Source organism: Camelus bactrianus, chromosome 26 (assembly GCF_048773025.1).
Source record: "Camelus bactrianus isolate YW-2024 breed Bactrian camel chromosome 26, ASM4877302v1, whole genome shotgun sequence".
Taxonomy (NCBI): domain Eukaryota; kingdom Metazoa; phylum Chordata; class Mammalia; order Artiodactyla; family Camelidae; genus Camelus; species Camelus bactrianus.
This window is the reverse complement of record NC_133564.1, coordinates 369,293-397,207: the sequence shown is the minus strand read 5'-3', so window position 1 is coordinate 397,207 and position 27,915 is coordinate 369,293. Positions and strand designations below refer to the sequence as shown.

The 27,915-nt window shown below is 39.7% G+C and overlaps 2 long non-coding RNA genes across 6 annotated transcripts in view; both read right to left on the bottom strand.

Moving 5' to 3' along the window:
* The window catches only part of LOC141575090 (uncharacterized), a 34,052-nt gene extending 18,075 nt beyond the window's left edge, over positions 1 to 15,977 (bottom strand). For 3 of the 4 annotated variants that reach the window (XR_012502412.1, XR_012502411.1, XR_012502410.1), the window contains exons 1-2: positions 15,772 to 15,977; positions 9,487 to 9,686 (exon numbers count right to left, since the gene is read on the bottom strand). This is a non-coding gene — a long non-coding RNA (uncharacterized LOC141575090). The remainder of the gene's footprint in view (positions 1 to 9,486; positions 9,687 to 15,771) is intronic. The other variant, XR_012502413.1, reaches the window with a different exon arrangement.
* Positions 15,978 to 16,519: 542 nt separating this feature from the next.
* LOC141575091 (uncharacterized) overlaps positions 16,520 to 27,915 on the bottom strand; it is a 46,787-nt gene continuing 35,391 nt past the window's right edge. For both annotated transcript variants that reach the window (XR_012502414.1, XR_012502415.1), the window contains exons 2-4: positions 18,458 to 18,643; positions 17,502 to 17,709; positions 16,520 to 16,582 (exon numbers count right to left, since the gene is read on the bottom strand). This is a non-coding gene — a long non-coding RNA (uncharacterized LOC141575091). The remainder of the gene's footprint in view (positions 16,583 to 17,501; positions 17,710 to 18,457; positions 18,644 to 27,915) is intronic.

Here is a 27,915-nt window from a genome sequence, read left to right as displayed (position 1 = left end):
ATTTTTTGGAATTCTGAACTTATAAAAACAAAATCCACTTTAGGGGGAACTTGAATTTCTCTTCCTGTGTCCTTGAAATGTAAACGTTTTATCTTTCTCTGGGTCTTTTAAGTGTGTTTATGTATGTATATGTATGTTTACTTTCTTTTTAAAGGAAACCTTGGACTCTGCCATACAAAAGGTACAAGTATTGCGTACATATGGTGGCCACGTAAATAAATTGGATTCTAAGCAATTCTTTGTTTGTACCAATTTTCAGATATTTTGCCATCTTAAACTTTGTTGCATCAGCCTGGACCACAAAGGCCTTTAGCTTTTGGAGAGTAAAGCTTTGAATTTTATTTAGGCAACACCCCCACTCTCATGTGGAAAAGCCTCTTCATCTTATTCATTTAAAATCACTATATATATATATTATATATATATATATAAATTGATGGCCATATGATGGATCCTTTAATTTGGAAAAGCTTTTAAATTTGTGAAAGTTGAAAGAGATCTCATGATAAACAGCTGTTTAATTGGTACCTATTAAAATCAAGTTTAAAGATAGAAAAATATATCTAATTGTTAACCTAAGAACTTAGTTAAAAAAAAAAAACTGTTTTGAAAAGCTACATTTGTGTTTTTCCTTTCCAATAAATGGTTCTAGAGATGTTAATAAAAACTTAGAATAATTATTGGTAATTAAGTTGAATAACTGGAAAAAGGATTGTAAAAATGTCAGAAAAAAAAAGATAAGGGCTTATCCCAAATGGATAAATATTTTTATATGGCTATTTTGAATGAGATAAATAAAATGGACATTTTTGGAATAGATACAAGGTTTTGATACTACACTAGTAAAGTTAAAAAAAAGGGCCAAAGAGATCACCTACTGTCCCCCAACATTAAAGTTCAAACAAGTCCATTTTATTTGCCACAGTTTAAAATATATGTATATATAGACTGATATACTTGATTAATGATTGGGACAACAGACCAATTAATCAAATTAAAAATTGAGTAGGACCTAAGCACTTTGGCTGAAACTTGGGCATCCTAGAGACTTTTCTATAAAATTAGATACAATGAACAACAACAACAAAAAGTTTCTTGCAATCCTTCTAGAAATAAAAATTATTGATTAAACCTAATAAATATAAAAATTAAAGATATAAGATTTAAAAAATTTGAGATAAATATTTATAAAATTGGTATATTTAAATGGTCTTTATATAAACCTTTTGCTTAATTATGTTGTGGGATAGATCTGTTTCAATGGAAAAACGCTTCCCCTTCTTGGTATTATAAGGCTGGGCACATATCTGTCCCTTAGAAAATATTAATTGAACAAAGTAAAGGAAACCAATAGAGTTACATGAGCCATCCAATATAACGTAGAACTAAAAACTAATATACAGTGGCTAATAAAAAAAATATAATAAGAGGTTTACCCTGGGTTTAACTTATAACTCAAGGAAAAGAGACATCACTAAATACCTTATGCAAGCTTTGGAAGACATGATAAAGTAAACCTTAAAGTTTTAAAACATTGAATTCTTTGTTTACAGCTCTCCTGATTGATAAAAAAAATGCCAATTAAGGAGATACAATTGGTTCTGGGTGACAGAGCAGTTCTCTGGGGAACTGGAAGCGTGTGTCTTTGTCTTGCAGACCAGAAATGTAAATACAGAAACAGTGACCTAGGACTGAGCCTAGTTAGCTCAATGAGATAAAACTTAGGGCCAAGAAATTTTTGGCATTTTAGAACTCAGAACTCTGACGGGTCCTTCAGACTTTGTCAAGAAATCTTAAATATCTGTTTCATAAATAGTAAGCCTTAGTGATTTGAGCAAGCAAATTCAGCCTACTAGAACTATTATTATACCTATATTATAATTAATTTTTAAAGTGAAGCTATGAGATCTCTAGCTTTTGTCTGTTTATAAACCTGCGTACACATTACAGATGTGAGATATTTATACAGCTAAAAAAAAAATCAAAGTCAAAGATCTCTGCTTAATTGACGTAAAAAATAAGAGCTTACAAATTAAGTATTTTTAAAATAAAAACTGAACAAATTGACTTTCAGCATCACGTGAACTGGAAAAATTCAATATTAAGATAATATTTGATATTGTTTAGTTTAAGTTTGTTCTAATTAATATAGACATCTTTAAAGTCATCAATATTAAGTATAATACCTTTACTGTACCTAGGTTTAAAGAAAGTCAAATAAGATTCTGTTATATCTGGTGAAGATTTGTCAAGAAAAAAATAACAGTAATGTGGTGTGGTAAAATTTTAAGTAAATTAAATGCAAATGAGATGAGAGCTTTGGGTAAATTTTTAAAATATATTTTTAAAATGTATGCTTAACATAATCTCTAAATGTTTGGTATCTTTAAATTCTAGAGTTGTGCTAAATTAAGTTAAATGATAGGATTTTATTTAATAGCTATGCCATTTTCAGATAAAATAAGATTGAAATATGAATTACTTAACATTTAACTTACTCTTACAGAGAAACTAAAGGTGTTTAGATATATTAATAAATGGTTGGTGCCACCCTGAAATAGACTCTATTTTTAAGGGAATGATCTCAGTATCCTAGGAAAGTAAGATAAATGTGTAAAGGAAGATATAAGAATGGAATTATATTTTGTTAATGAAAAATAGTGACTTTGTCCTGAAGCTGGTTATTTCTGAATGGAAGAGAAAATAACGGACACACTAATATGAGAATAGAAAGCTGTGGAAGGCTTGTGGAAGAGGTACCCTAAGGAAAGAGTTTCGTACGTTGTCGGAATTGGCTAAATTTAGAATCAACTTGGGCAAAGTAAATGAATCTTAGAAGTAAGTTGGTACAAGACTAGATTTGGTTTTCTCGCTGTTAAGAGGAAACATGTTTTTTGAAATGTTAATCCACCTTCAGCAACAGATTGTAAACCTTCTTATACCGCTTAACTGATCTGTTCTGCCTTTACCTTTGACGTATTTTCTTGTTAATGAATAAGTACTGCTTTACAGTGACCTATATGTTTATCTGACCAAGTGTTCTGAAATCTTTTAAAAAGATCCCCAGATATCAATTTCTAATTAAAGTTCTTTTAATCTCCAGTTAAGTTTGGGAAGTTACAGATGGCCCCTGAAACATCCCAAAGAGAGATTTTAAAAGAGTAAGTTTCAATTGGCGTGTTAAATAACATGATATTGTCAAATGAATAATAAATCTTCTAAGGTTATATTGTATGAGAAAATATTATTAATATAGATATTGTAGAAATTATATGGACTCCCTAAAATTCTGGTATATCTGAAATGTTACCAGTGATAATTCTGGGTATAGTGACCAGGTTTCTTTATCGATTATAGTGTAACGGTGTTTAACCATGATTTTAAATCTTTTGTCATTTATAGACAGTTAATGGTTGTCTTCTGATGGTTTTGCAAAATGCTTGCTCTTCAAGGAGATTTACTGATTTCTAATAAATTTCAAACTATAGCAGTGAACTAAACTGGGTAAGAAATTTTAAATTTCCAATGAAAACTGCGATTAAAAGAATTAGTTACATGGGACTGAGTAAACTGGTGAATATGTTTAAAAATTTTGATTTTGTTTAAAATACTACTGGCTTTTAACCTGTTTCCCAGACATAAAGAATCTCTTCTCTTTAAGCTAGCTATGATTCACAGCAATTTGATAAATTATACCTATGTAATCAGACTTGGAACAGTTATCTTTTCTCTCTATCTGATCCCTCAATAGACTAAAAACTCTTAGGTCCCCAGTGGCTCTATCAGACAAATGAGGAAGATCATCTCCTAACAGATATAGGAATCTCAAGGTATTTTAAGGATTTTAAAGAGAAAAGAATTTACCTAAATTTGTAAGGCAGAAATCCATGACAAGCCGTTGACGGGGCTTTCCAGGCCTTAGCAAATCTTATTAACATTCTACCCTGAGACTCCTTATTAAAAGTTCCAACACAGCCAATTTAAAAAAGCCTATATGATCAAATAATCAGACTTGACTTGTAAAGAAATTAATCTTGATTTGGCTTTGAGAAAAATGAGGGTAATTTTAGAGAGAAAAAATCTTATATTTTACTGGATATTAAGTTCTAGTTTTGTTAATTGAGGTCTATATTTACTAAGACACTTCCCAGATCATTCCTTGCTTTTATGTCATATTGCTGTACAGTTTAATTTAATTATGAAAAGGATACTCTAGGTTTGTTTCCGAAGCTCAGTAATCTATCCTTGTGTAAATTTCCAATGCTCCATGACCTAAGCCAGGGGATTATACATACTGGAACATGCATGACTTAAAGAACTGTCTCCAACCTGAATGGAAAGACCTTTTATCAAGTACTCTTAACTAGACCATACACACAAAAGCTGAAGGAAACGGAATTTCGGATTCATTTCCTATCAGAAACAGCCCCTTCAGTGCACTGGCCTATAGAGCACTTGCTCACCTGAAAACAATGCCAAAATGGTGAAAAAGCTACCAGGCCAGGATGAGAAGAAGACGACATCTGAGCTCGACAGCTGACCCAAGACAATGGACCAGGCTTGTATACCAATTACTTTGACAATTTCTCCTACCTTTGATTATGAACTACTCCAATTGTTAAGTTTATGGTAAATTACCTATGTCTAGTACTTCTGTGTTACCTTGGTGGGTTTCCCTACTCCAAGGCTCTAACTAGATAGCCCTCAGAAACGTTATTCTAAAAATAATTTATAGTTCTGTTTAGGCCACTGTTGATCTTACAATGTGGGAGAACTCACCTGGCCAATTAATACCTGCTCGGAGCCTGACCATAAATATGAACTTTCTCATAAAATCACTCAAACTCAATCAGAAATACAAGCAAAATTTTAACCCAAATATACAACTTCTCTACTATTAAATTCTTACTCGTTACTTAAAAACGTTACTAGCTATATTAGTTATATGATCTCTATTTTATTAAATTGTTGTCTGTTACATTTCCCAACGTGTAACTAGGCCTACAAGATTGATGATGGCTAAACATCCTGAAGAAATAGATAAAATTTTCAACCCTGCATAAAATAAATGTAATAGTGTGATTCTAGGTATGGGAATGAGCAATGAAGGGCAAACATTTCCTGGATCATAATAGACTAGTAAGACAGGCGATCCAGAAAACTTTTAGTATCAACAGGCCCTGATAAGAAAACCTAACACCTTGAATGGAAGCTCAGAAAATTCTTCACCTGAAATAGGAATGAGCCATCCTAGCACCGTGGGACAAAATTGGTCATGAAATGTCTCTCAAAATATAGGTCGAATTTAGGACCAAGGGGGAGCACTGTGAATGAAAATACTACAATGTGAGTGAAAATACTGCAACCATGTCAGTAAACAAAGAATGCTGAGACCAAGCCCTCAGCAGCTGCTGCCACACCCCAGCGAGGATATGCCTGAAACCCAGCCTTTCAGCCACTCACAGTGGTGCCCTCTGAGCAGACTCAGAATAAGAAAGGACAGGATACTGTCCCTAGATAGCTAGGTGCTTGCCAAAGGAATGAATTCAATAACCCATATGTTTGCTTCATCCCATACATAGAAAAGCACTAAATACTTGAACTTGAGATATCTGGCTTTCTTTAGATAACAAGCAATCTTTTATTGTTCCAAGTACCTGGTCTTTGTTGTAAAGCTCCTATTTATCCAAGCTCCTCCCCTACCTCTTGGGAGCAGTCCCTCAGAGATCTGAGAGGCTGTCATCCAGGCTCGAGGCCTCCCGCCAAATAAAACATAACTCTTAAATTTTAGGCTGAACGATTATTTCAATGAAGTCCCAGAATAGACACAACTCATCAATTCTGTAATGGAACACACTGAGTCAGGAACCAAAAGCATGTTCTAGTCCCAAAAAACTACGGTTTCCTCTTTCTTCCTGTCATTATACAATCCCACCAGAACTCATTAATTTGCTGTCTGCACGCTTGGCAACCAAACTCAGAGAAGATTCAACTTAACAGAGCTCCATGCTGGGGAGAACCCCCCGCAGAAGCACAGCGGTTGGCCTGCCCTCCCGCACGCTCTGCTGACCCCTAGTGTCCTCCGTGGAGACCAGGCCAACAGAACTGCTCCAAACAGCTACAAAGTCCCGCAGATTAAATAAAAGCATTTTATTTTATACTATATGTTATGTATATACTCATCTCTGAAAACAGCTTTGCCAGAAGCCCAAATCTTCAACATTAATCTGCAAAGGCAAATCCGGTCCCCAAGGGAAAACAAGTTTTAAGATGATGCTATGGCCTCCAAAGTCCTCTCCAGGACCATCAACCAAACTGCCTGCAGGCCTGCAGCTGCAGGCGGCTACATGTCTGCTTTTAAAGCAACCCCTTCCTGCCCTCGGGCACTACAATGTCCCTCTACGCCCTCCCTTCTCAGGGTAAGAGCAGCTGCTGCAGAACCTTGCAGGGCAGCACTGACAGGACTGGACTAAAGGATCAGAGCTAAACTAAGCCTTCTGATGACACGAGCTGTGTCACTTTACAGATGAAGATATATATAGAGAGGGTTGGGGTGATATTGCTCAAAGTCACACAGCTAATAAGTGGCAAAGTCCATACCTCTGCTCCTCCCTCTGGCGTGATGCCCCAGCTGGGACGCCCACAGGGTTCTCTCGTGCCTGCCTGACCAGTCCTTTACTGTCACTCATAACCCACAACACGGTCTGACCCTAGCCTGCTTTTTCAGCATCTTTTCCTTCCAATCTCGCAGGAACAAGGCTGCTTGGGCCACTTTATGACTTCCGGCTTCCCAAAACCTCCATGCTCAGGCTGGTCTTGCCTGTGCATCCTTCCCCCTGCTCAGAGGCACTTCTTCCCCTGCAGGAGGACTTTTCCACTCTCCACAGGGACACCCCCTCAGGGGAGCCCTCTTCTTGCCCTCAGAAAGGCAGGTGTCCCAGGCCACATCCCGAGCTGCCCCATTAGGTCTGCGGGTGCTCAGGTCTGCTAGTCAGACCAGCAGCCTCAGAGCCAGGAATTATGCTCGGGTCACCCTGCAAACCTACTGCCCGCCTCACAGCCCCCAGCCAGCAGGCCACCTGGAAGTCACAGCAAGTGCCCCACCCAATCCCGAAGTCTCTTCATTTGCCAGCACCGCTGATGACTTGTCTCCAACCTTTGGTCAGTTTTGCAAAAAAGAGCACCTTCCACAGTGAACAGGGGGTTTTCGCTTCTGCTCCCATCCTTACTGCAAATGTCAAGGGAAACCAAAAGGCCTTTTCTCAACACTTTTCTGATGACACCCTTCCACCCACTATACTCATATGCTCAAGAAAATTGGGTCCACGTGATTTTGTTTCCCTTACGCTAAGTGGCTCAAAACACTTTGTGATTTTTTTTTTCCTTTTTTGAGGGTATTTGTACTCAGTTTCTCGGCTTTAATCTGTTTTCGTCTCTCTCTTCAGTATCCCAAGCAGTTACCACTTCTTAGCCCCTTCAGCAGCCTCCCTCCCAACATCTAGTCTAGGAAATCAGCTGTGATGAGGGGCCTGGAGGCAGTCACAGAAGAAGTAACTAAGGGACAGAGAGGCGACATAGTTTGCCCAAGGTGATCAGCCTCAACCCCCAACAGTGTGTTTCACGTCCCTCTGTTTAACTCTTATGCTAAACAAGCTAACTTTTTGTAGATTATGGTTATAAACAGATGAGGTATCAAAATACATACAAGGACACACATCAACTCTAAGATGTTCATTAACTTCACTATTTTGTTTCTATTTTTTTATTTCTATTAAAAAATAATTAAGAACTTCTGCAGTCAATATAGAAAAATGTTACTGGGTTTTAATCCAGAATATAGAGGTGTTGTGTGTCATTACTCATACTTATTTGTATGTTCACAAGACAAAATGATTTGAAGGTCCCTCTCCCCTCCTCCTACTCAGTACCTGCTCTCACCAGATCTCCCAGTCCACACATCTAACAGCCTTTCACTTCACCCACAGCTGAACTCATCAGTTTTCCCCCAGAGCTCCCTCTGCAGCTTTCCCTCCTCAGAGCACAGCAGGACCATCACTTACCTCATTAATCCACCCAGAAACCTGGGCCTTCCTCCATCCTACCTTCACAGACAGCATTCATCCTTTCATTTTTACCATCTAAACATGCCTTCAATCTGTTCGCTTTTACACACTGACCGTCCCACCGCTCAAGTGGAAGCCACCAACACTGCACACCTGGACTCACGAGTCTCCCAAGTGGCCCCACAGCCGCTCTCACGTACTTGAGACAAAAGGGATTGTGTCACTCCCGCGGTTTTAGGACTCTTTTCAAACCCACTCTTCTTAGAAGAAACTCCCAGTTCTTCACCTGATAAAGATCTTTGCCATCAAATTGTCAGCTCAGGGAGGGCAGGACAAGCCCTCTCCCCTCGGCCCCTCCCTCTGGCAGAGCATCAGGTTGGGAGGACCTGCTGAGCTACACCAGCCTGTATTCTAACCCTGGTCTTGAGTTCTTAGCAAACTGCTTCACTTATCCATACAAACCCAAGGTAGATTAGAAAGATTTTAGATGTTGAGCTAGACTATTGATTTGGGGATTTTGCACTAGCAACCTGCAAGTACATGTTCTAATGATTCTGTCTTCTTAAAACCACACCCAGATTTAAGGAGTATTTGTGGAATGTCTTCGGAGTAAAAGGGACTGTACTTTAACAGACTATATGTTTTATAACATGAACAACCCTGACAGGGTCACAAATGGAACCACCTCACAAGTGACAGAAGACAGGTGAGAGGCACAAAGCAACAGGTCACAGAGATGGTAAGAGCAAAGTTGTTTCTCCAACCCCCAAAAAATTTTTTGAAAGAACCAAAAACTCTGAATTTTGAAAGTAAAACACTATCATATAAAGAAATAAAATAAATAATCCTCTTCATCAGTGTTTCAAGATCTGACTGCAGAATTTTTAGCATGCCATACTGAATCCTAGCACAGAAAAATCAGATGGACTAGTGGTGAGTAAGTTCCAGGGAAACGGCAGCAATTCCTCCACTTGTAAGAGGACACACACTCAATTGTCAAAGGTGATTTTAAACCACATTCTGGAGAAATTCAGAAGATTCAGGCACCAATTCTAGATGGTGATGACACAGAAGGACGGGTTGGATGCATGCTTGTAACTGAGTCACCGGCATTCTTACACTGCAGGGGGAAACGGAGGCTCTCAGTTATGAGCAGAGATGTTCCTGTCATGTCTCCCAGGCCGTGCCTCGGGGACTCAGTGTCCTGCAGCAGCCTGGCCCCAGACGAGGACCCGCAGCGTGGCCCACTCAACCAGGAGGGGCACTGTGCTTGAGAAAGCCCATCCCCGATGGGAGAAAGAGGGGCTGGTGGGGTTGTGTGTACCTATAAATGATCATAGAAATACACCTGCATACATTCATTTGATACAATTAATATTAGCAGGCTATTTAACAAAATTTAAATTGTCAGTGTTAATTTTACCATTCCTTTCCTCTTGTCCCCTGCACTCTGAGACAGGCTTAGGCTCTCTCACACCTGCAGCTCTGATGCAATAGTTGTGAAGTCATTTTACTTTGCTGCAAGTGTCCTCGCTCCCCGTGTCGCTGTGACTGTCGTCTCTTAACAGAGTCAGATGTCTTCCTGGATCTCTCCCTGAGTTCCTTGCTCCTGCTTCTCAGATCCTGAGATAAAGAACAGGTGAAGACACATGACTAGAAAAGGCACTGTGGACTTGACCAAGTCCTCAGTGACCCCCTAGGTGAGTGCTGCCCACACCTTACCTTCGATTCTCAACGTTCTGCCCAGGGTGACATCCAGACAGGAAAGAGTCTTGGGCCCAATTAAAAGCTGTGAGGCTTGGGTGCAGGGAAAGGTGCAGGAGCTGGTTCTGGAGCCGGGCCCCTCCCCACCTCTGCTACTCTCTCTCCCGAGGCCCTGCCCCCAAGCCCCCAGGCTCCCTGATCTTCTGTCCTTCTCTTCTACACTACTCCAAGCCCTTTTCCCCTTCCTTTATTCCCTGATTATCCCCAGCTGGAGTGATTTTTTCATCACAGCATCTAAAAAAAATTTCCTACAGCTGAAAAAGAAGTCTCCAGAGGTCAATGCCCACATGGTGGTTCCTGAAGAGAGCCCCTGGTTAGGGGGACTCTCACCAACACTCACAGGGCATCAGACATGTTGCAGGGTCGACCACCCCCAACAAGAATTTGCTGTGACCCCTATGCCCGCACAGCATCCCTGTTCACAAAACTGTAGTTGGGCCACTTATCCGTTATTAAGAAGCAAAAGTAAAAAAATTGCTCATGTTTCTTACTAAAATTATCTATGAGGTGGAAAAAGAAATTGTAATAGAAAAGAACAAATTTGACTCCATGTTAGATGTGTTCGTTTGTCTTTAAACCTGTACCCTGTTTTCTAGGCTAAGACTTGTTATCTCTGCACCTTTTGTAAAAGAAAGTTGCCTTTAGCCTGAAATATCCAGGAGGGCCTATTTTGCGGGCTCTGATCTTTAAGGATGTTAGCTCTTCTACACTTATGTAGAGATGGCAAGTTGCAAAATAAAGAATAAACTTTGTTTTTTTGAGGTTTTACAGGGGTGCCATGATTTGACCCACATGGACAGCTGCAAGAACAAAGGATTCCAAGGAAATCAATTCGTACAGCAAGAAGTTTGCAACAACCAACCACACTCCCGCCCCTTTTTAGTAAAAAAGGAGACTGAATTCTGACTTGGGGAAGAGGGTTCTCCAGGATATCAGTATGCCATCTTCTGGGTCTGCCAGCTTTTCAAATAAAGTCACTATTCCTTGCTCTAACACCTCATCTCCCAATTTACTGGCCTGTCATTCAGGAAGCAGAACTAGTTTTGACGTGGTAACTAAATGACGTCATTGGAGGTAGTATGTCTCCACTGTTTCCTCATTTCCAATATGTCACAACCTATCAATTTTATATGCTGTTTAACAACACAACCAAAAAACCTTTGTTAGGGAATTGATTCTATGGAAAGAAAGTTATTTCTACTCCTTCAAACCTTTTTTTTTTCTTTTCTATTTTATTTTGTTTTGCTTATTGAAAAGAAAATAAAAGTGAAATCATTTTATTTTACGTATTTTTGTTACAACTACATATTTTAAATTCTACAGAAAGATTTAAATTGCATTATAAATTTGTTCATATGTTAATATAAAGATATATACACAATCAATGCGGATTAGGAAAGGAATGGATATTTACTAAAAATCCACTGCACATCCAGTCTTTTACAAGCATATCCTGGAATATAATAAGCTCTAGAATCCAGGGGTCCCCCACCCCCTTTCTCCCTGCCGAGTGCCTTAGTAATCAACAACCAAGGCACCATCATAGAGCCACGCGATATGTATTTTAGGTATAAATGAGGAAATTAACTCATTCAACTCTAAATCAAAAACCTTAAAATAAATACTTAACTTATTTACAAACAAAGAAAATTGAACACAATTAAGTACAGTTTCTTCCCCAAGGTCACTAAGCTAATAACTGGTAAAGGCAAGATTTGAGCTCATCTGCCTGATTCTAAACACTAAGGTGGAAAACACATTTGATTGTGGAGGGTCCAGCAGCAAAGCCTATCACCCTATCTTTATTCAGATCTAGCCTTAGACAGCCTGAGACAGCACCCCATTCCTATGGAACTCGAGGATAACACAAAGGATTTTATATCCAGTAGTTTCTTAGGTCTCATTTATATAAAGTGTCAGCAGGTCAGCAGAAAAAACTCTGGGAAATATGAGTGGGTCCAGAGCTTTTTGCTGATTAGTAACTTTATTTATCAGAACAGCGTGACCTTCCCATGAGAGGCCACATGGACCTTAACTAAAGGCAGGTGAGCAATGAAAACTAGCAAGACCCTGGAACTCAAGCAAGAAGGATCACTGCCATCCCCCACCAAGTTGCCTCTTCACCCTCGTGGGCACGATGGCAGAAGATCCAGGTTCTTGTCCAAGTTACACTATCATGGATTCTCACCCATAAACAGATACGACTCTATGCTGTCTTAAGTCCTTCCCAACTCAAATATGATGACACCAATATCTGAGCAGAATGTCTATGTCTCCACTTCCTCTCTTCTGTTAGGAGAATAATTCTATGGCCACAACGCAGAAATCCAACTAAAAACACCATGCATGAAGCCAGGTGAAAGTCTGCATAAGACACTTTGCTCTCACGGACAGTGAATGAAAACTCAGAATAAGTGGTTCTTCTTCCTCTGTAAGTGGGAGGTAGCCTGATTGTGTGTGTGTGTGTGTGCGCGTGCGTGTGTGCGTAAATCAAATACAATGAATTCTGGGATGTGTACAGATTTTTTTATGTTACTGTCATTTCATGAGGATGAGACAACCTTTAAAGTAATTTGAATCTAGTGTTCTGAGATATTCTCAGGTTCTTTTGGTGGAGGAGGGGAAAGGGGAAATGAAAGGAGGAAAGAAGTAAATGAAGCAAAGGAGTAAGAATACTGCTAGCGAAAGGCAAGACATTAATTTTGTTCCTACTTGCATCACACACAAATTAGGGACTGGCTTTCCCCAGGTGTGTTGTCGAACACTGAGTTGCAGAAGAGGCAACAGCCCATTTCTCACTGAACTTGTGACAGTACGTGGCATCTTATAGACACAAATCATTTACCCTGATCAAACACTCTAGCAGCAGGCCGTAATTCTCCTATTTTGAGACACAAAAAAACAGGAGTTCAAAGCGGATATATAACTTGACAAAAGTCAGAGGACCATTAAACAAGAGAGGATGAATTCAAACTCAGATCTGAATGCAGAGTCTGCTCTTCTCACTCCCAGGACTGGAAAATCCTTAACACACAGGCTCCCCAGCTCCTCTGCAGTGTTCCTGGCGCCAAGCATTTCCCATGTTAATGGTCGCCAGTTCTCACAGTCACAGCGCTCTGTGCAGCCAATGGCCTCCATCGGACCTTGATCATCTACCTGTCACGCCCAACAGGCTTCTCCACAAAGGCAGGAATGCTGGCTTTCAAGTGCATAAAAAGCCATCCCTGGTCTAACCTGGGCTCTTCGGAGGCCTCTCCAGCCTAAAGGCAGCCATGAAAATGCTCACAGTTTGTACATGAGCCACACTACCTCTCTCCATCAGTCTCCCCAAATACACTACTTAGCTACGACCACTTTGATAATCTTGGAAACAAATTTTGAAAAACAGAAAAGAAAGGATTCTGGAACAAGTATTTAATACTTACAATTTTAAATGACAAGTTACAAAGTGAGTATTGACAATCCGAATCTGCCTTCCTAGGTGTCAGTTTGAAGAGTTAAAAAATATAATTGCAAAAAATTCTCACTTACAAAATTAAGTAAAACATAAACAATAATCTGGGCTAAACTCAAAAATAATGCCCATGTTGTACATGGAGAAAAATACAGGACTATACTGAGGGGTAAATTAAGAGATGTGAATGTAGAGACATCAACATATTGCATGGAGGAAAGCAGCTTTGTAAAATGAATGCTCTTTTAAAGATAATTCAAAACTTACTAAAAAATCCTATGAAAACCCTTATCTGTTTTTATTCTTTAACTTGAACAAAGTATTTTAGAATTCTTCAGGAATAATAAAGTCATAATACTAGCCAAGAAAAATTGGGATGGAAGAAAAGAATCAAAAAAAAAATCACACTGTCAGATATTAAATAAATTTTTACAATATGTAAGTTATGGTGCTGGAGTAATAAAGTAAGATTGACAGAAATAAACCATGAGCTCAAAAAGAGACTTTAGTGTACATAAGTATTTTGTGCATGTGGGATTTCAAGTCAAAGAGCAAAGTATGAATTCAATAATTGTCCTGGGAAAATCAGAGAATCACCTGGAAAGAACAAATTCTATTCCTGTCATAATGACCAAAGAAAAATTACAGATAGTGATGTAAATATTAAAAAGTACTAATAACAGCAAATGCAACTCTTTGCTCATATTAATTCAACTTCTCCTCACTATAACAAGTACTATTATCATCTCCATCTTAGAGATTAAAAAACCTACAGAAGAGATTTGTACCATTATAAGAAAGTATTTCTAAAATAATACCAAAAATAAAACCCAAAAAGAAGACATTTACTATCTTAAGTATATTTTGGGCCACAACAAAAGTAAACCTACTGAATAAAATGAAAGGCAAGAAATGACAAGTAAAAACTGCGTGATACATATTGATGAAGTCAAGGGGTTAATGTTCATAACATACAAAGAGCTGTCACAAAGCAACAAGAAGCTCCCTCACTTAACTGTGTGCGAAGGACAAAAGGGATCATTCACGTTTTAAAAGTCAGATGGCTAATAAGTGAAAAATGCTGAATACCTCATTGGTCATCAAATGCAAACTAAAACAATGAAAAAGCACTTTTGCTCATCATATTGGCAAATATTTTTAAAAGTTGTTCTAGCTAGTGTCCATCTGTGAGAGAACAAACTGTGAGCAACGTGTTTGGAGGATGAAATGTCAATGGATATGTAAACTCTGATAAACGTGTGTACACACAGATTCAACTCCCCTTCTAGGAATCGTTTCGTTTAGAAAAAAATCAGTTCAAAAAGATTTACTCATCAGAGCATTTACACAGCACTTTTTACAATGATGGGAAGAAAAGCTGAAGTGAAATCATATCCAGCGATAGAGAATTGGTTACATAAGTTATTCTACATCTTTTCATTCCCCGCAGGAGAAGGAATTTCTAGAGTCACTTGAAAGGAGCCTGTGATGTATGTAATTGTCACATCCAGGGACTAAATTTCCAGAAACCTTAACTAAAGGAATACTCATACAAGATCACAGGAATGTTTGTACAAGAAGGACGCCAGTCAAACACCCTTTCTGACAGTGGAAAATGGAGAAAACTTAAGTATCCACCATCAAGACAATGATGCGGTAAATCAAGGCGAGCTGTGGGCACTAAGGGGCAGGCGTTTTGGCGTGGTCCAAGGCCTTGTCCACAGTACTCTCCCACCAAAGGTGTCCTTACACAAGAGACCAAATCTATTGCACATCAGGAGACCCCTCTACTCTATCTGAAAGGACCGGGTGAGTCTGGAGTGGGAGGACGTCTATGATATACACCTCAGTGAATAAACCGAGCTGCACAAAACATATAGTGTGGCCTTATTTTTCAATACAGCATATATACACACACATATACATAGATTTCTCATATACATGTATGTATGTATGTGTATATATATATGACAGGCATAAAGGTCATAAAATATATACACCACATTGTCAGCAGTTTTTACTCTCAGGAAAAAAAGGGGAAGGGATGTAGGGGCCTTTCGGTACCACCACAGTTCTCTTTTCAGTATTTCAGTTAAATATACTTGGAATTTAAAAGTTTATTTAAGTCCGAAGTAAAATGGACGATGCCTCCACAAGACAGAATGCTATACTGGTCATTAAAAATCATGCCAGGGGAGAGAGAATACTGTAGAAAAACGTGTAATAAGCCGAATGGAAAATGGATGTCTCCACACAGTAAACAGGCACAGAGTGCTCGCTGGTTTTTATGACAGATGTAATACACACTGATGAAAAGAACAGAAAATAGATGTTAATGTGTTAATTATTATCTCTGAGTAGTGGGACCAGGATAGACACTTTTGTCCCTTTTTTCAGACTTATTATATTAAATACACATTATTTTTCATCTGAAAAAAGCATTTTTAGATGTCTAGTACCACACATTGAAAAAATTACACTAGTACTTACAGAAATAACTAGGAGACACGGCAGCAGCGTCACAAAGTGTAGAACGGGCGATCCTGAATAACACCGCGCAGTTACATAAGGACCCACAAAGTAAGAGCACCTGCTGTCTTAGGGCGTAGCCCCCTTCTATTTGTCAGTTGTGTCTTCAGGGCTAAGGCAGTTGTGAGCACGGCCAGTGTCAGTGCTGGTGTCTGGATGGATGCCACTGGAGGTAAGGGCACCTGCAAGCAGAGAGGAAGAACAGAAATCATCCTCTGCTTTTTCTGTCTTGTTTCTTTGTTACTTTTGAAGAGAGGTGTAAATAAGATAAACTAAATCTTCCCTATTAAAATTTCAGTAATGAAACCGTTTTTAAAGGGTTCACAACTTATATTTTGCCTATAACTGTCTTTTCAACAAAGCATCATATTTCTTAAATGTTAATTAACTCAGTTAATTAACTACCTGTTGAAACCTATTAAAGAACATGAAATGCACTATGTAAAATCACCACGCCTGCAGTGACTGGCACATCTGTCTTGATAGCAGTGCAGTCAGCCCCCACCATCCCGTGGCCCTGAGCTCCTTATGCTGCTAAGAGAGCACGCTGCCACCTCAGATGGAGAGAAACGGTGAAAGCGTTTTCTGAAATCTACAGCACTGACAAAACATAACTGACAAATCCCAGGCTCCTTTGAGGCTGTCATTTTCTGTTTCTGGCCTACAGCCGTCAATGAGCAGAACCACCCCATTCCCGAGCCATGGGACTCACGTGGGAAGCAGTTTTGGAGAAATTTCCAGGTATAGAATGTAACCAACTATACATAGAACTCTGAAAAAAGAAAAGATGCAATACTCTGATTTTGGAAGAAACTCAAAATATTCTCCTAAGCCTTAGTAGCTGGAAAGGCTGGGCATCTCCTAAGCCACTTATTTATTTCACAGCCAGTGAGCATCTCCCACAAACCCTGTTTCCCTGTGTCTGCTGGGAGCCTCAGGCACACTGTTGCTGTCGATCTTATAAGTCACAGGCCTGAGGCGTGTGTCTCACGCCTGCAACTCTCACACAGGCTCGCCTCCTAGCCTCACTGTCTGAACTTGGCCCCATTTTCTCACCTGTTTATTTGGTATCTGTTCTTCTGTAAGCTGCCTGAAATGCTTTTTGGAACAAGTCAGAAGAATCAGTGGGTAGAGAAATGGACAGATGGACAGGTGAGAGTTGGGGAGACAGAGTGACTCCAAGAAAAGGGGAACAAAGAAAATTTCCTATGCAGAACCCTCTTCTAGTCAGGGAAGAAAACCACCACGGAGAAGTGTGAAGAGGCAGGTGGCTTAGGACTGTTTCCTGGATTCCATGAAAAGTCACACCAAGAGATGAGAGGGTAGAACTATAAATAATAAAAGAAAAAAGCATGCATGCTTGAAAAATATATCTACAATATGTACTTTCTAAAGAATAGATTCAAATCAGCACGGCCCAATAACACAATCCTTGGGTATTTACAGAAGTGAGAATCCCATCTCCAAACCACAAGGCATCCCTTCGGAGCACTAAGAGCCTACACGGGACGGTCATAAAGCTGTCATCGCAAAAGCAATGCTATCCTGCCCTTACGAGGAATGAGCAGCTGTGCTCGGGCTGCCCACGCGCGCCATTTACACCCCACAGCACCTCTACGGGAGAGGGACGCCTAGCGAGCCCCATCTCTGCAGGACAGAAAACAAGTCCGTGAGAGGCTAAGCCGACCTACCAGTTCTCCATCTCACAGGACTGGTCACTCCAGAGCAGGACTCGAACTCGGACCCACGTTTGTAACCGCAGTACTACCGTGATTTGTGTGCTTTTTGTGTGTATAATACATTTGTTTCCGGCATGAAAGGATATTTAACAAATGTTCGGTTGTCTTGTCTATCTCATTAGCTCACAATCTTTATATTTTTGAATTGTACTCTTTTCCCCTGGAGAAAGGAACGGAAAGAGCGGGGGTCAGAATGAGATGGGGCTCCATTCTTTATCTGTTACCTCATCTCATCCAAGTCCCCAACCAGGGAGAAGGAGCAAATGTTCTCTTCATCTTTAAAGAGAGAGCTCCACTGATGGTGACTTACTCAACTCCAAAACCATGTCTGGGGGAAGGGCACAAACAGCAACCAGAGAAGTATCACCCGTAGGAAGGAGAAAAGAGCTCAGGGTGTCAGCCTGATTTAATTTCAATGGATAATATAATACCACAGACTAAAAATACTAGCATGCAGTGAATTTGCTATTTCTTGACATCTAGCAAGTTTTCATAGCCCGCATGAAACATTATCGTGAACTAGTTAAAGGAAGAGTCCACACTCAGGGAAAATCAATGCCACAGGCAGGCTGAAACCGAGGCTGGAGGAAAGGAAGAGAAAAGGCATAGTTAAGAAGAGGGGAAAGTCTGGGAAAAAGACATCATCACAAGGACTCTCCAGCATCATCCAGCTATCATATAATCATTCATTCAAGTGAGAGTTACTTAGGTCCTATTTTGTGCAAGATTTTACACAGGGCAAAGCAAGAGTGCAGCGTCCATGGTGGCAGCAAGTGGCGGGGCTATAATACAATTCTGATCCTGGTACCTTGCACAATTGTAGTCAGTATAAAGGCAAAAAAATAAGGTAAAATAATACTATGTAAACTCTACGCATTGTTGAAAAAAATTAAAGAAGACCTAAATACCTGGACAGACACACCACGCACATTCCTGGATCAGATGACAGCGCTCTTGGGATGGCAGTGCTCCCCAGAGCGATCTGTATACTCAACGTGGTCTCGATCACAATCCCAGCGGGCTCCTCTGCAGTAACTGACTAGCTGCTGCTACTATTCATATGGGAATTCGAGGGACTCAGTAACCAAAACGTACTTGAAAAAAAGAAAAAAATGAGAGGACTTGTAATTCTCAATTTCAAACCTTACAACTGTATCTCCAGGTGAGATTAGAGGCCATTTTTAAGTTATTACTGGGTTTATCCTTATTTTCAAAATTCTCTACAATGAATATACCTGTTAGAATAAGAAAAATAAAAAGAAAGGTATCTTGTAAAACATGCACAGTGATTCATTCATTGGGAAAAAAATTATTTTAACTATAAAGAGGTAAACAAATATCTAGTGAAAAAGGACTACTTAAAAACAAGTGTGCATTTACAATTTTCATAATTTGAAAACTGAAAAGCACAAAAACATCAAGTTACTAGGGAGACTAGTGAAACATATTAATAGTTATTTTCAAAAATTCTAATTGAACAATGAAAACTCAAGAAAGGGAAAATTGTGATTGACACCCAAGTGCAAACACATGGAGAGCAAACGCCTAGAAATCACAGTTCCTTTAAATCTGCTTCTAACTCAATAGGAGAGGAAATTCCTCACTTAGGGGACAGTGGAATCCCATACATAAGACAGGATACACAGTACAAACTGCAGTAGTATCGGGAGTGAATTTCTTAGAATTCTAATGTTACAACATTGCTGAAAAACTATAAAAACACTGACAGACAGATTAAAACACACAGTCATATATATTATATAGAAACATATGAAGTCTGCTCCCATGTTGCATAGAAATACAAACATATTTGTTCATTTATAGGCACTGATTACTTTATCACAGATAGAATATTTCAAATAAAACAAAAAATCAATAATACACTCCTCTTGTCAAAACTACTTGATAAGTTACTCTGCTATGCAACCATAATGTGTTTAAGATAGATCTAAAATTAGTGAAAAATCTTTGTATGGTTTCTTGAATTGTTCTCAAAATTCCAAGCTTAATTTTAAAATAGATCTGAGCAGTATTTCTATATTATCTTTTCCCTTGTGAAATGAACAACACAGTCTGTTGTCAAAATTCTGTCCTTACAATGATTCACGAGCACCGTTTCCTAACAAAACTGCTGAACAGCAAGGCACTATCCAGACACTGTGACCAAATAAATGAAACACAAGGAAGACAGTGACCCTATCCTGGAGGGCTTATAATCTGTGTCAACAGCGGGTTTTTATTTGATTGGTTTGATTGGGTAGCAAAATAAAGTCAATCAAGTACTTTCTGCTTTTAGCATTCTGTAAGTCATGACTGTTTTTAGTGTCATGAGAAGGAAAGACTTAAGCATGACTTGATTAGGTCAACTAGCAACAATCATCACTGGAGAGTGAGTAATAAAGAAGTTAACTGATAGAAATACTTCTGACTACATGAAACCTAAAATAAATCTACACTGATATCCGAAAGGAAAATGAGGAGATGAGGTCCCCAATGAGAAAACAAACTAACAAGGAATCAAAAAAGGAAAGACGTTTTCATTAACGATTCCAGGCAGTAGTGGAGCATAGTGGTGAGGATCACAGATGTTTGGGACGAACATGAGTGCCTGAACTCCCACAGCACTGGGTAGCTGTGAAACTGATATTTCAGAGAAATTTTCTGCATCTCAGTCTTCTATCCATACATTGGGGACAACAACCGCACCCATCTCCTAGAACGGTCCTACGAATTAAGTTATTTTATATATAAAATTTTAAATAAAATACCTCAGATTTTAAATAATACCCCAAAAGCACAAGGAACAAAGAAAACAGAGATAAATTGGAGTTCATCAAAATTTAAAACTTTGCTTCAAAGGGCACCATCCAGAAAGTGAAAAAACAACACACAGGAGAAATTTTTTTCAAATCACTTATCTGATAAGGAATTTGTATCTATAAAAAAAAAAGTACCTCCTACAACTCAACAATAAAAAGGCAACTCAATTAAAAGGTGAATAAAGGATCTGAAATGGTATTTTTCAAGGAAAATATACAAATGGCCAATAAGCACAAAGAAACGATGTTCAATATCTTTAGCTGTAAGGGAAATCAAGTCAAAATCACTAGGAGAAACCGCTTCACACTCACAACAATAGCTTATAATAAAAAAAAAGTGTAACAAGCACTAATAATGACACAGAGGAAGCGGAGCTCACAGCCCTTTCTGGTGAGGACGTAACACAGCGTGGCCACTTTGGAAAACAGCCTGGCAGGTCCTCAGAGAGTTGAACATTTGGTTTCTGAATGACCCAGCAACTCTGCTGTCTGGGCACAGACGTAAGAGAACTGAAAACAAATATCCACATAAAAACTCCTACAGGAATATTCATGGCGACACTACTCATCACAGCCAAAAAGCAGAAACAACCCAATTGCCTATCACCTGATGAATGGGTAAACAGTGGGGCCCAGCCATACAGTGGAATATTATTCAGCAATAGCAAAGCATAGAGTACTGACCCAGGCCACAACGTGGACAAACTTTGATAACGTTACTCAGTGTGAAATAAGTCAGTCACAATAGACGGTTAAACTTACATGAAGTGACTCGATTTAAATGAAATGTCCAGCACAGGCAAATCCACAGAGAGAGAAGAGTGGCTCCTTGGGGCTGGGGGAGGATGGGGAAGATGGGAATGACTGCTTATGCATATGGGGCTTCCTGTTGGGGGAATGAAAATATTCTAAGATTAAATGGGATGCACAATTCTGGGCATAGAGTAAAAACGACTGTATATTTAAATGGGTGAATTGTATTAAAACTGGTAAGAAAAAAAGCACCTCGGGCCAGTACCTTCCCTAGTAAATGCAAATTGCTAACTTTTATTAGAGGAAGAAGAAACTGCCCTCAGCATGAAAGTAGGAGATAAGCAAATGTGAGTTAACCGAAATTGGACAAGAGCATTTCACTTGAAACAGTTGCTGAGTGTACACGAAATATTCAGAAATAAGAAAATCTGTTTCACATCAGGAAGAAGCATTCTGCTTCAAATGCAGATCAAGGATTCGGCAAGCCCAGCTGCTACAAATGACCAGAGAAGAAACCTGGTTCTTAAAACAAGCACCAGAGCCAACAAGGAAATGGTGGTGAGGAAAGCAGGCGGCCGAATATCTGGAACAGTTTGCTACAAATAATTTCTCCACTGAAAATTTAAAAATAAAATGAAAGTGATAAAATGCTCTGTTGACCTCACGTGAATGGGCTTCCTTCGGTGCTTGACTATTCTGTAACCCCGATTGAGAGACTCAGGAGAATCAGCATGTCTCCTGGGAGTCCCCAAAGGACTGCCCACCAGCACGCTGACCACCATCACATCTACCAGGGTTGAATTGCAGAGAAGAGACCAACTTCTGAAAGGCACAGGAAATGTTGACAAGGGAAGAAAAAGCTGCAGTCAGTCCTGGGACAGAGGCCCTCTGAGCAGAGGCCAGAAGGCTGCAGGTGAACTGCAGTGGCCGTGGGACAGGAAGCGACCATGGGGGAGCATATCTCAATTCTCTCCTCTCTCTCCCTCTGGTAGGAGAGATAAACCTGCATCCTTCTCACCTGGAACTGTGGGTTGGCTGGCAGAATTCTTACCGACATGGAATGATTATTCAAGTCTCTGTGGAAAAAGTCAATAAATCGAGAGGGAGTAGGGAGCCAACTCCACGAGCCTCTCAATTGCACCCTTATTTATTGTGTATAATCAAAGGAAAAATTCATTAACAGTTGTGTGATAGTAATAGGAACTTCGGGAAAGACAGTATGAAGCAGAGATTGTAGAATACACAATGAGTACAAAGGATTAGTGTATCTTTAGGGAAGTCATGGGGTGAGGGGAGCAAGATACATTTTTAGACATGTGAATTACAAAGCAGACCACCAGACCAGCCAGGTCCTTGTTCTGTGGATCATAGACTATCTAACAGCACACAAGCTCAGCGTTTATAGCTGAGGGCCTCGGTCCTTGCTTTGCAACCAGCAGAGTGCTATCTAAAAGCTCAACTATGCAAGCAAAGCATTGTCTCTGCTTTTTAAGGCAAGGAGACTGGAGTGAGGATGTACAGGCACTTGCTTGCAAAGCAGTTTTTAAGCATATATTTTTCTTCTTAAAGTTCACAGGAGGCTGGAGTGTGTTACAATTTGTTAAACCAATCATGGGGTCCCACATGGAACCATTATGGAGGACACCCTAGGATGACAAATCCTGCCTCTGGGTCTTTTCCTGCCATCTTCAGCCACTCTAGCAGGGTCTAGGCACATCCGTGAATAACGATCCTACAGAACTACCCACACTCTTAACTCCTGGTGCTTGAAACTTAATTTTAGCTCTACACAACTTACCGTAGAAAAGTTTCAGAAATAAAAGATATAATATTCCTTTTATATCTCATCATATTACTGATTTTTCTGATTGCTCTAAGTTGCTTCTACTTGGTAAAGCACATAATTCTGCAGGTGAATTCAGTAATTTCCATTGGGCATATCTAGCCATTTTGGGCTCTCTAACTTCTATTGGTCAAATACCGATACACTTAATTGATTTCTTTGTTTATCAATTTCAGCCGGGAGGAGAGGGAGTGTCACTCTTTTCCTCAGCCCACCCTCAACACTTTTCTCATCAACTCAGGCCTCCTGAAAACAAAACAAAGGATTTGTTTCCCTTCTACTCTTTCCACAAAACCAACAGGAAACATCAGCCTGGAGAAAGAATTCAACACAAATGTTAAAACAAAAATCTATAAACCTGGAGCAACTCCATCTCCGAATCATGATACACAATGACATGAGAGTAAGTGTGTCAGGCACAAAGCATGCGTGAGCCTGACCACCTGATTTCTATTCTTCAAAGGAAGGAAGGTTTTCATATTTTTTATTATCATACTTTGTCATTGTTTCTGATTATGCCAAAAAATAGTTTATGAAAGAATTATGCACTGCAATAACAGATTACTATTGTATCAATTATAGAAGGCATTCAGAGGGGATAGGAAAAGCCACCTCTATAAAAAATGCAAAATTTCTTCCCCTGTTAAGAACACGTATACAAAATGCAACAGAGAATTCAAATTCTTGTGGAGAGGAGCAAAAGCCACAGAACCAAAGCAAAGTCAATAGAATGAGTTAATTCAGAATTCACTGGACAAACATGCTCAATGCATTCAAATAATTTTAAAGGCACACTGCAAACCATTCACTTAATGATCTGCAGGCTAGAGGAAGCATTTCCCGCTTTAACAGACAACAGAAATCAATAGGGTGCCCCAACAAACAAGGACCAAAGAACAATCAGGTTTTTAACAGCTCTGATAAATCAGCATGTTCTAAAGATCAAAATCCAGAAATTTTAAACATTCATTCACACCACAATGAAACAAGCACTTAAAAAAAAAAAAAAAACAAAGAAACTAAGAACATAGATCATGTACATAGATCAATGAGGACTTCATGTACCGCTGGAAGAACAGGCTATAGCCTTCTACTTGAAAAATAAAACTACTTTTAATGATAACTGCTAAAACACATTTCATCATTCATGTTGCCTTGAAAAATCTGAGGCACTTGTATCTGATCAGAAAAGCAATTCTGGGTAATAGTAGGTTACAATTCAGTGCCAGTTTGCTTTAGAAGAAAAGAGAAAAAAAAGCTACTGTTTCTCATATCCTGCACAAAGTGTGAAGTGTCTCCCTGCCTCTTTCTCCTCCCGTTTTCTGAGCTCATGCTCCCCAACCCTTCTGAAACAAGTATGAGAAACTCTTATTCCCACCAATATGCCAAATGACAAAAGAATATCAATTTATTTGTGTAAATATATGCCTATACCTTGAACTGTAGGAGAAAGGTATCAGAAGTCCATATGAAACTTATTTCTAGATTCCTGAAGTCACACACACAAACGTTCACACAGACACAGACACATACCCCCTGGATTACTGGGCACTTCACAAGTTTAGGAATTCCAACTTCTAGAAGATAACTTTGTAGTTAGTTTAAAATACAAATCTGTCAGCTTTTGAAAGCCTTGATCATCTGCTAAACCATCCAAATATCAAAGAGATCCAATTAGCTTTCTCTGTAGAATGTAATTTCACTTGATGGCAAAACAGACCCTAAGAAGTACTGGATCAAAGATTCGTGTTTATCACTACCTATGATCGTTTTTAAGCACATTAACAGATTCAGAAATGTATGTCTCAACAACATTTATTCTTATTGAAAAAGCATACGTCTTCAACTCTCTATACAGTGACTAGGTCCCATGATGGTGTTTAAGAGCTATTTTGTGTATTGAAATATTTATTTTCAAGTGCAGACAAGGAGGGTGTGTATTACTCAGTTGTAGAGCACCTGCTTAGCATGAACAATGTCCTGGATTCAGTCCCCAGTACCTCCAAAAAAATAAATAAAAATAAGTGCATATTTAAAAATAAGAATAAAGTTATATAAAAAAAAAAGCAGACTAAAAAGCACTGCAATCTATGTGCTACAATTATAGTAAAAAAAAAAAGTGTTTCTTTCAAATATTGACTATATGCCAATCACAGAGACAATCACAAATCACACCTGATAACCATCACGTGTGATTCTCAGCAACACTACTAAGTAGACATGGATGAGAATCCCGGCACTGCGGATGAGGAGATGGAGCTCGGAGGAGCTGCGGACCCTGACCGTCCTGCTCCCCGTGACACCGCGTCTACCCAGGGCAAGCTCTGACAGACCTGCTCTGAGGGGACACCCAGCTGCATGGAACCTTGGGGCATTGGGGAGTCGCAGAAAACACTAAAAATTGTTTAGTGAAAAACCAGCTCAAATATATTACACTTTGCCACATCCTTTAAAAAGGGAAAATGACTGAGACCTTTTTGATGCCTCCGTGTCCTTTCTGCCATCATCAATTATTTGCCCTCTCAGGGTGACTAGTGATGAACTGGACCCCATATGAAATGCACTCATATGGAAGAGCTTTTAAAGTTATTTTAAGAAGTTTGTAAGACCCTGTCTATGCCTCACACAGGTGGTCATCCATCACTTCTCACCGGTGTGGACGTACCACCTGAAATCACTCCTTTCTGCTTTTTAAAATCCCTTCATCTAATCCAGGCTTTTCAACAGCAAAGAAGCACCTCAACCACAGACACTGGACAGCTTTTCACCAAACAGACTCGAACAGCCCATTGGACTACCTGGAAACCCTTTTCTTCTATTAAAACCACTTCCAGGTACTTCATCATTTTCTGATTGGTGGACTTGGCCTCTGACTGGCCTACTCAGAGAGCTCCCAGCCTCACATGCGGGGGTGGGAGAGGACCCTGCTGTTGGGGGAAATCAGTGAGGAAGGCGGACATACTCCTGCCAGGTCTGCAAGGGTAGAAGTGCCACAACGTGCTCAGAAATTATACCGTCATCACCCCTGGGCTCCCATGGACTTGTTTCACATTAACCAAACTCATGACACACTGATGAAAGAAAACCAGAAACTTAACTTATTAATGTAACAGAAGACGTGAAACTATGAACCAGACTGAAATATCAGAGTTCAACCATGAGTACATTTTCTCAATGGCCTAATCACGGGGAGGCAGTCACATGGCAAGCATGGACAGAAACAGAGCAGGAAGGGTTTCTAGATTAACTCAATGGACTAAATTTCTGTTATAAGAACTGATCTACTGCCTGGAAAACAAATAACGCCAATCACGATGCACTCTCTGTGGACAGTGGCCAAGACATGACTATGAGCATCTGTGTAACTCTCCTTTCCCTGTCCTTTCTGGGCTAACATATGCACAGAGGTACAAAGATTCAGGGATGCAGATAACTCTAAACACCCAAAGCCCATCTCTGGGAGCCTCAAACCAGTAAGCCAGGGTTTAAATACCAGCTCTGCCACTTACTATTTCTGTGATTTTGGCCAACTTACCCTCTGTGTGCCTCAATTTCCACATTGTAAAACTGGGATAACAATCAAACCTTCCTTACTCGCTTGTTGAGAAGATTGAAGGATTCATTTCTGTAAAACTCTCAGAAAAGAATGTAGCACATTTTGGGTGTTCAACAAATGTCAACTTAATATCAAAGTGATTTACAAGTCTCCCTTCTAATCATCTTATGTGTTTCCTGGCTAGTCTAAGTCCCAAAGAAAATCCTTATTTCTCCTTTTATAAACTCTTGGGGAGGACCCTTCTCTTCCATCCCACCACCTGTTTAAACCGAGGGAGGGAATGCCTCCTAACCACTCCTCTGGGCCATGGAGAGTGCTTCTCCATTCACACCCCTGGCCCCTGGCCAACAGATAGCCCTCGTCACAATAACAGAGTGAGGTGTGAGTCCGGGAAGACAAGCAGGGCATTTGAAACCCTTCCTTTCCCTCCAGTGTTGATCACCATTGGGAAGCACTTGGGATGCTCGGCTCCATGGCAGGACAGCCTTGTGCATGAATGGGCAGGTCCTCTCAAGGGAAGGTTCGCTGTGTCACAGAGCTACATGGGACAGGGTGAGTCTCTAATTCTGGGACACAGTATCAGGACATGCATTTTCCCACAGCCCTGAAGTTCATGGAGAACGTGGCTTCATCAGTAACAAATAAGACATTTATCGCCTGCCTACTCTTATGTGTCATCTCTCAGTTGGCTGCTGGAGACAACATGTGTATAAGTATTGGATCCCTTTAAGCCCCAAAATATATGAAGTAACAAAGAATTCTGTGGCTTAACGTTGGTTCAGGGCGACTGTGTAACAGTTCTGACACTGCTGATGCTTAATTATGGGTATAGGAACTAAGGAACCTCCTCAAATATCTCTCAGCATAAAACCAGCTTTTCTTATTTTCCTGTTTCTTAGTAATTGCCAAAGACTCTCAAATGATGGCTTCACACAAAAAAGCAGCTAAAGTTTATGAGCCCTCTTGACATACCCACTGTGGTAAACACTTTACATAATTTCTAATTCTCACAATTCTGCAAAGCAGATACGAGCGTCCCCATCTCACAGACGAGGGAAAAACTCAGAGCAAACTGACTCAGGCTCACGTGGCTCAGTGGCAGCACGTGCACGCAAACCCAAGACAAAAAACTACACCCCTTCTTATATGTACAAAATCACCTCCCAACAAATGATACACAGCTGCTGGGTCAATACTCAGGGAACTCAGTACACTTTTCAGCTTTAAGGTGCTCCAGAGGCCGCTCTTAGCTGCTTTATAAAATTCCGGCTCACTGGTTGCTAACACTGGAAGAAAAGACCGATTTTGCCATTGTTTGCACAGCAAGTCTGAAATGTTCACAGCGAGATGACAGAATAAGTCTAAGACATAAGCAGAATAATTTTTCCAGGTAGA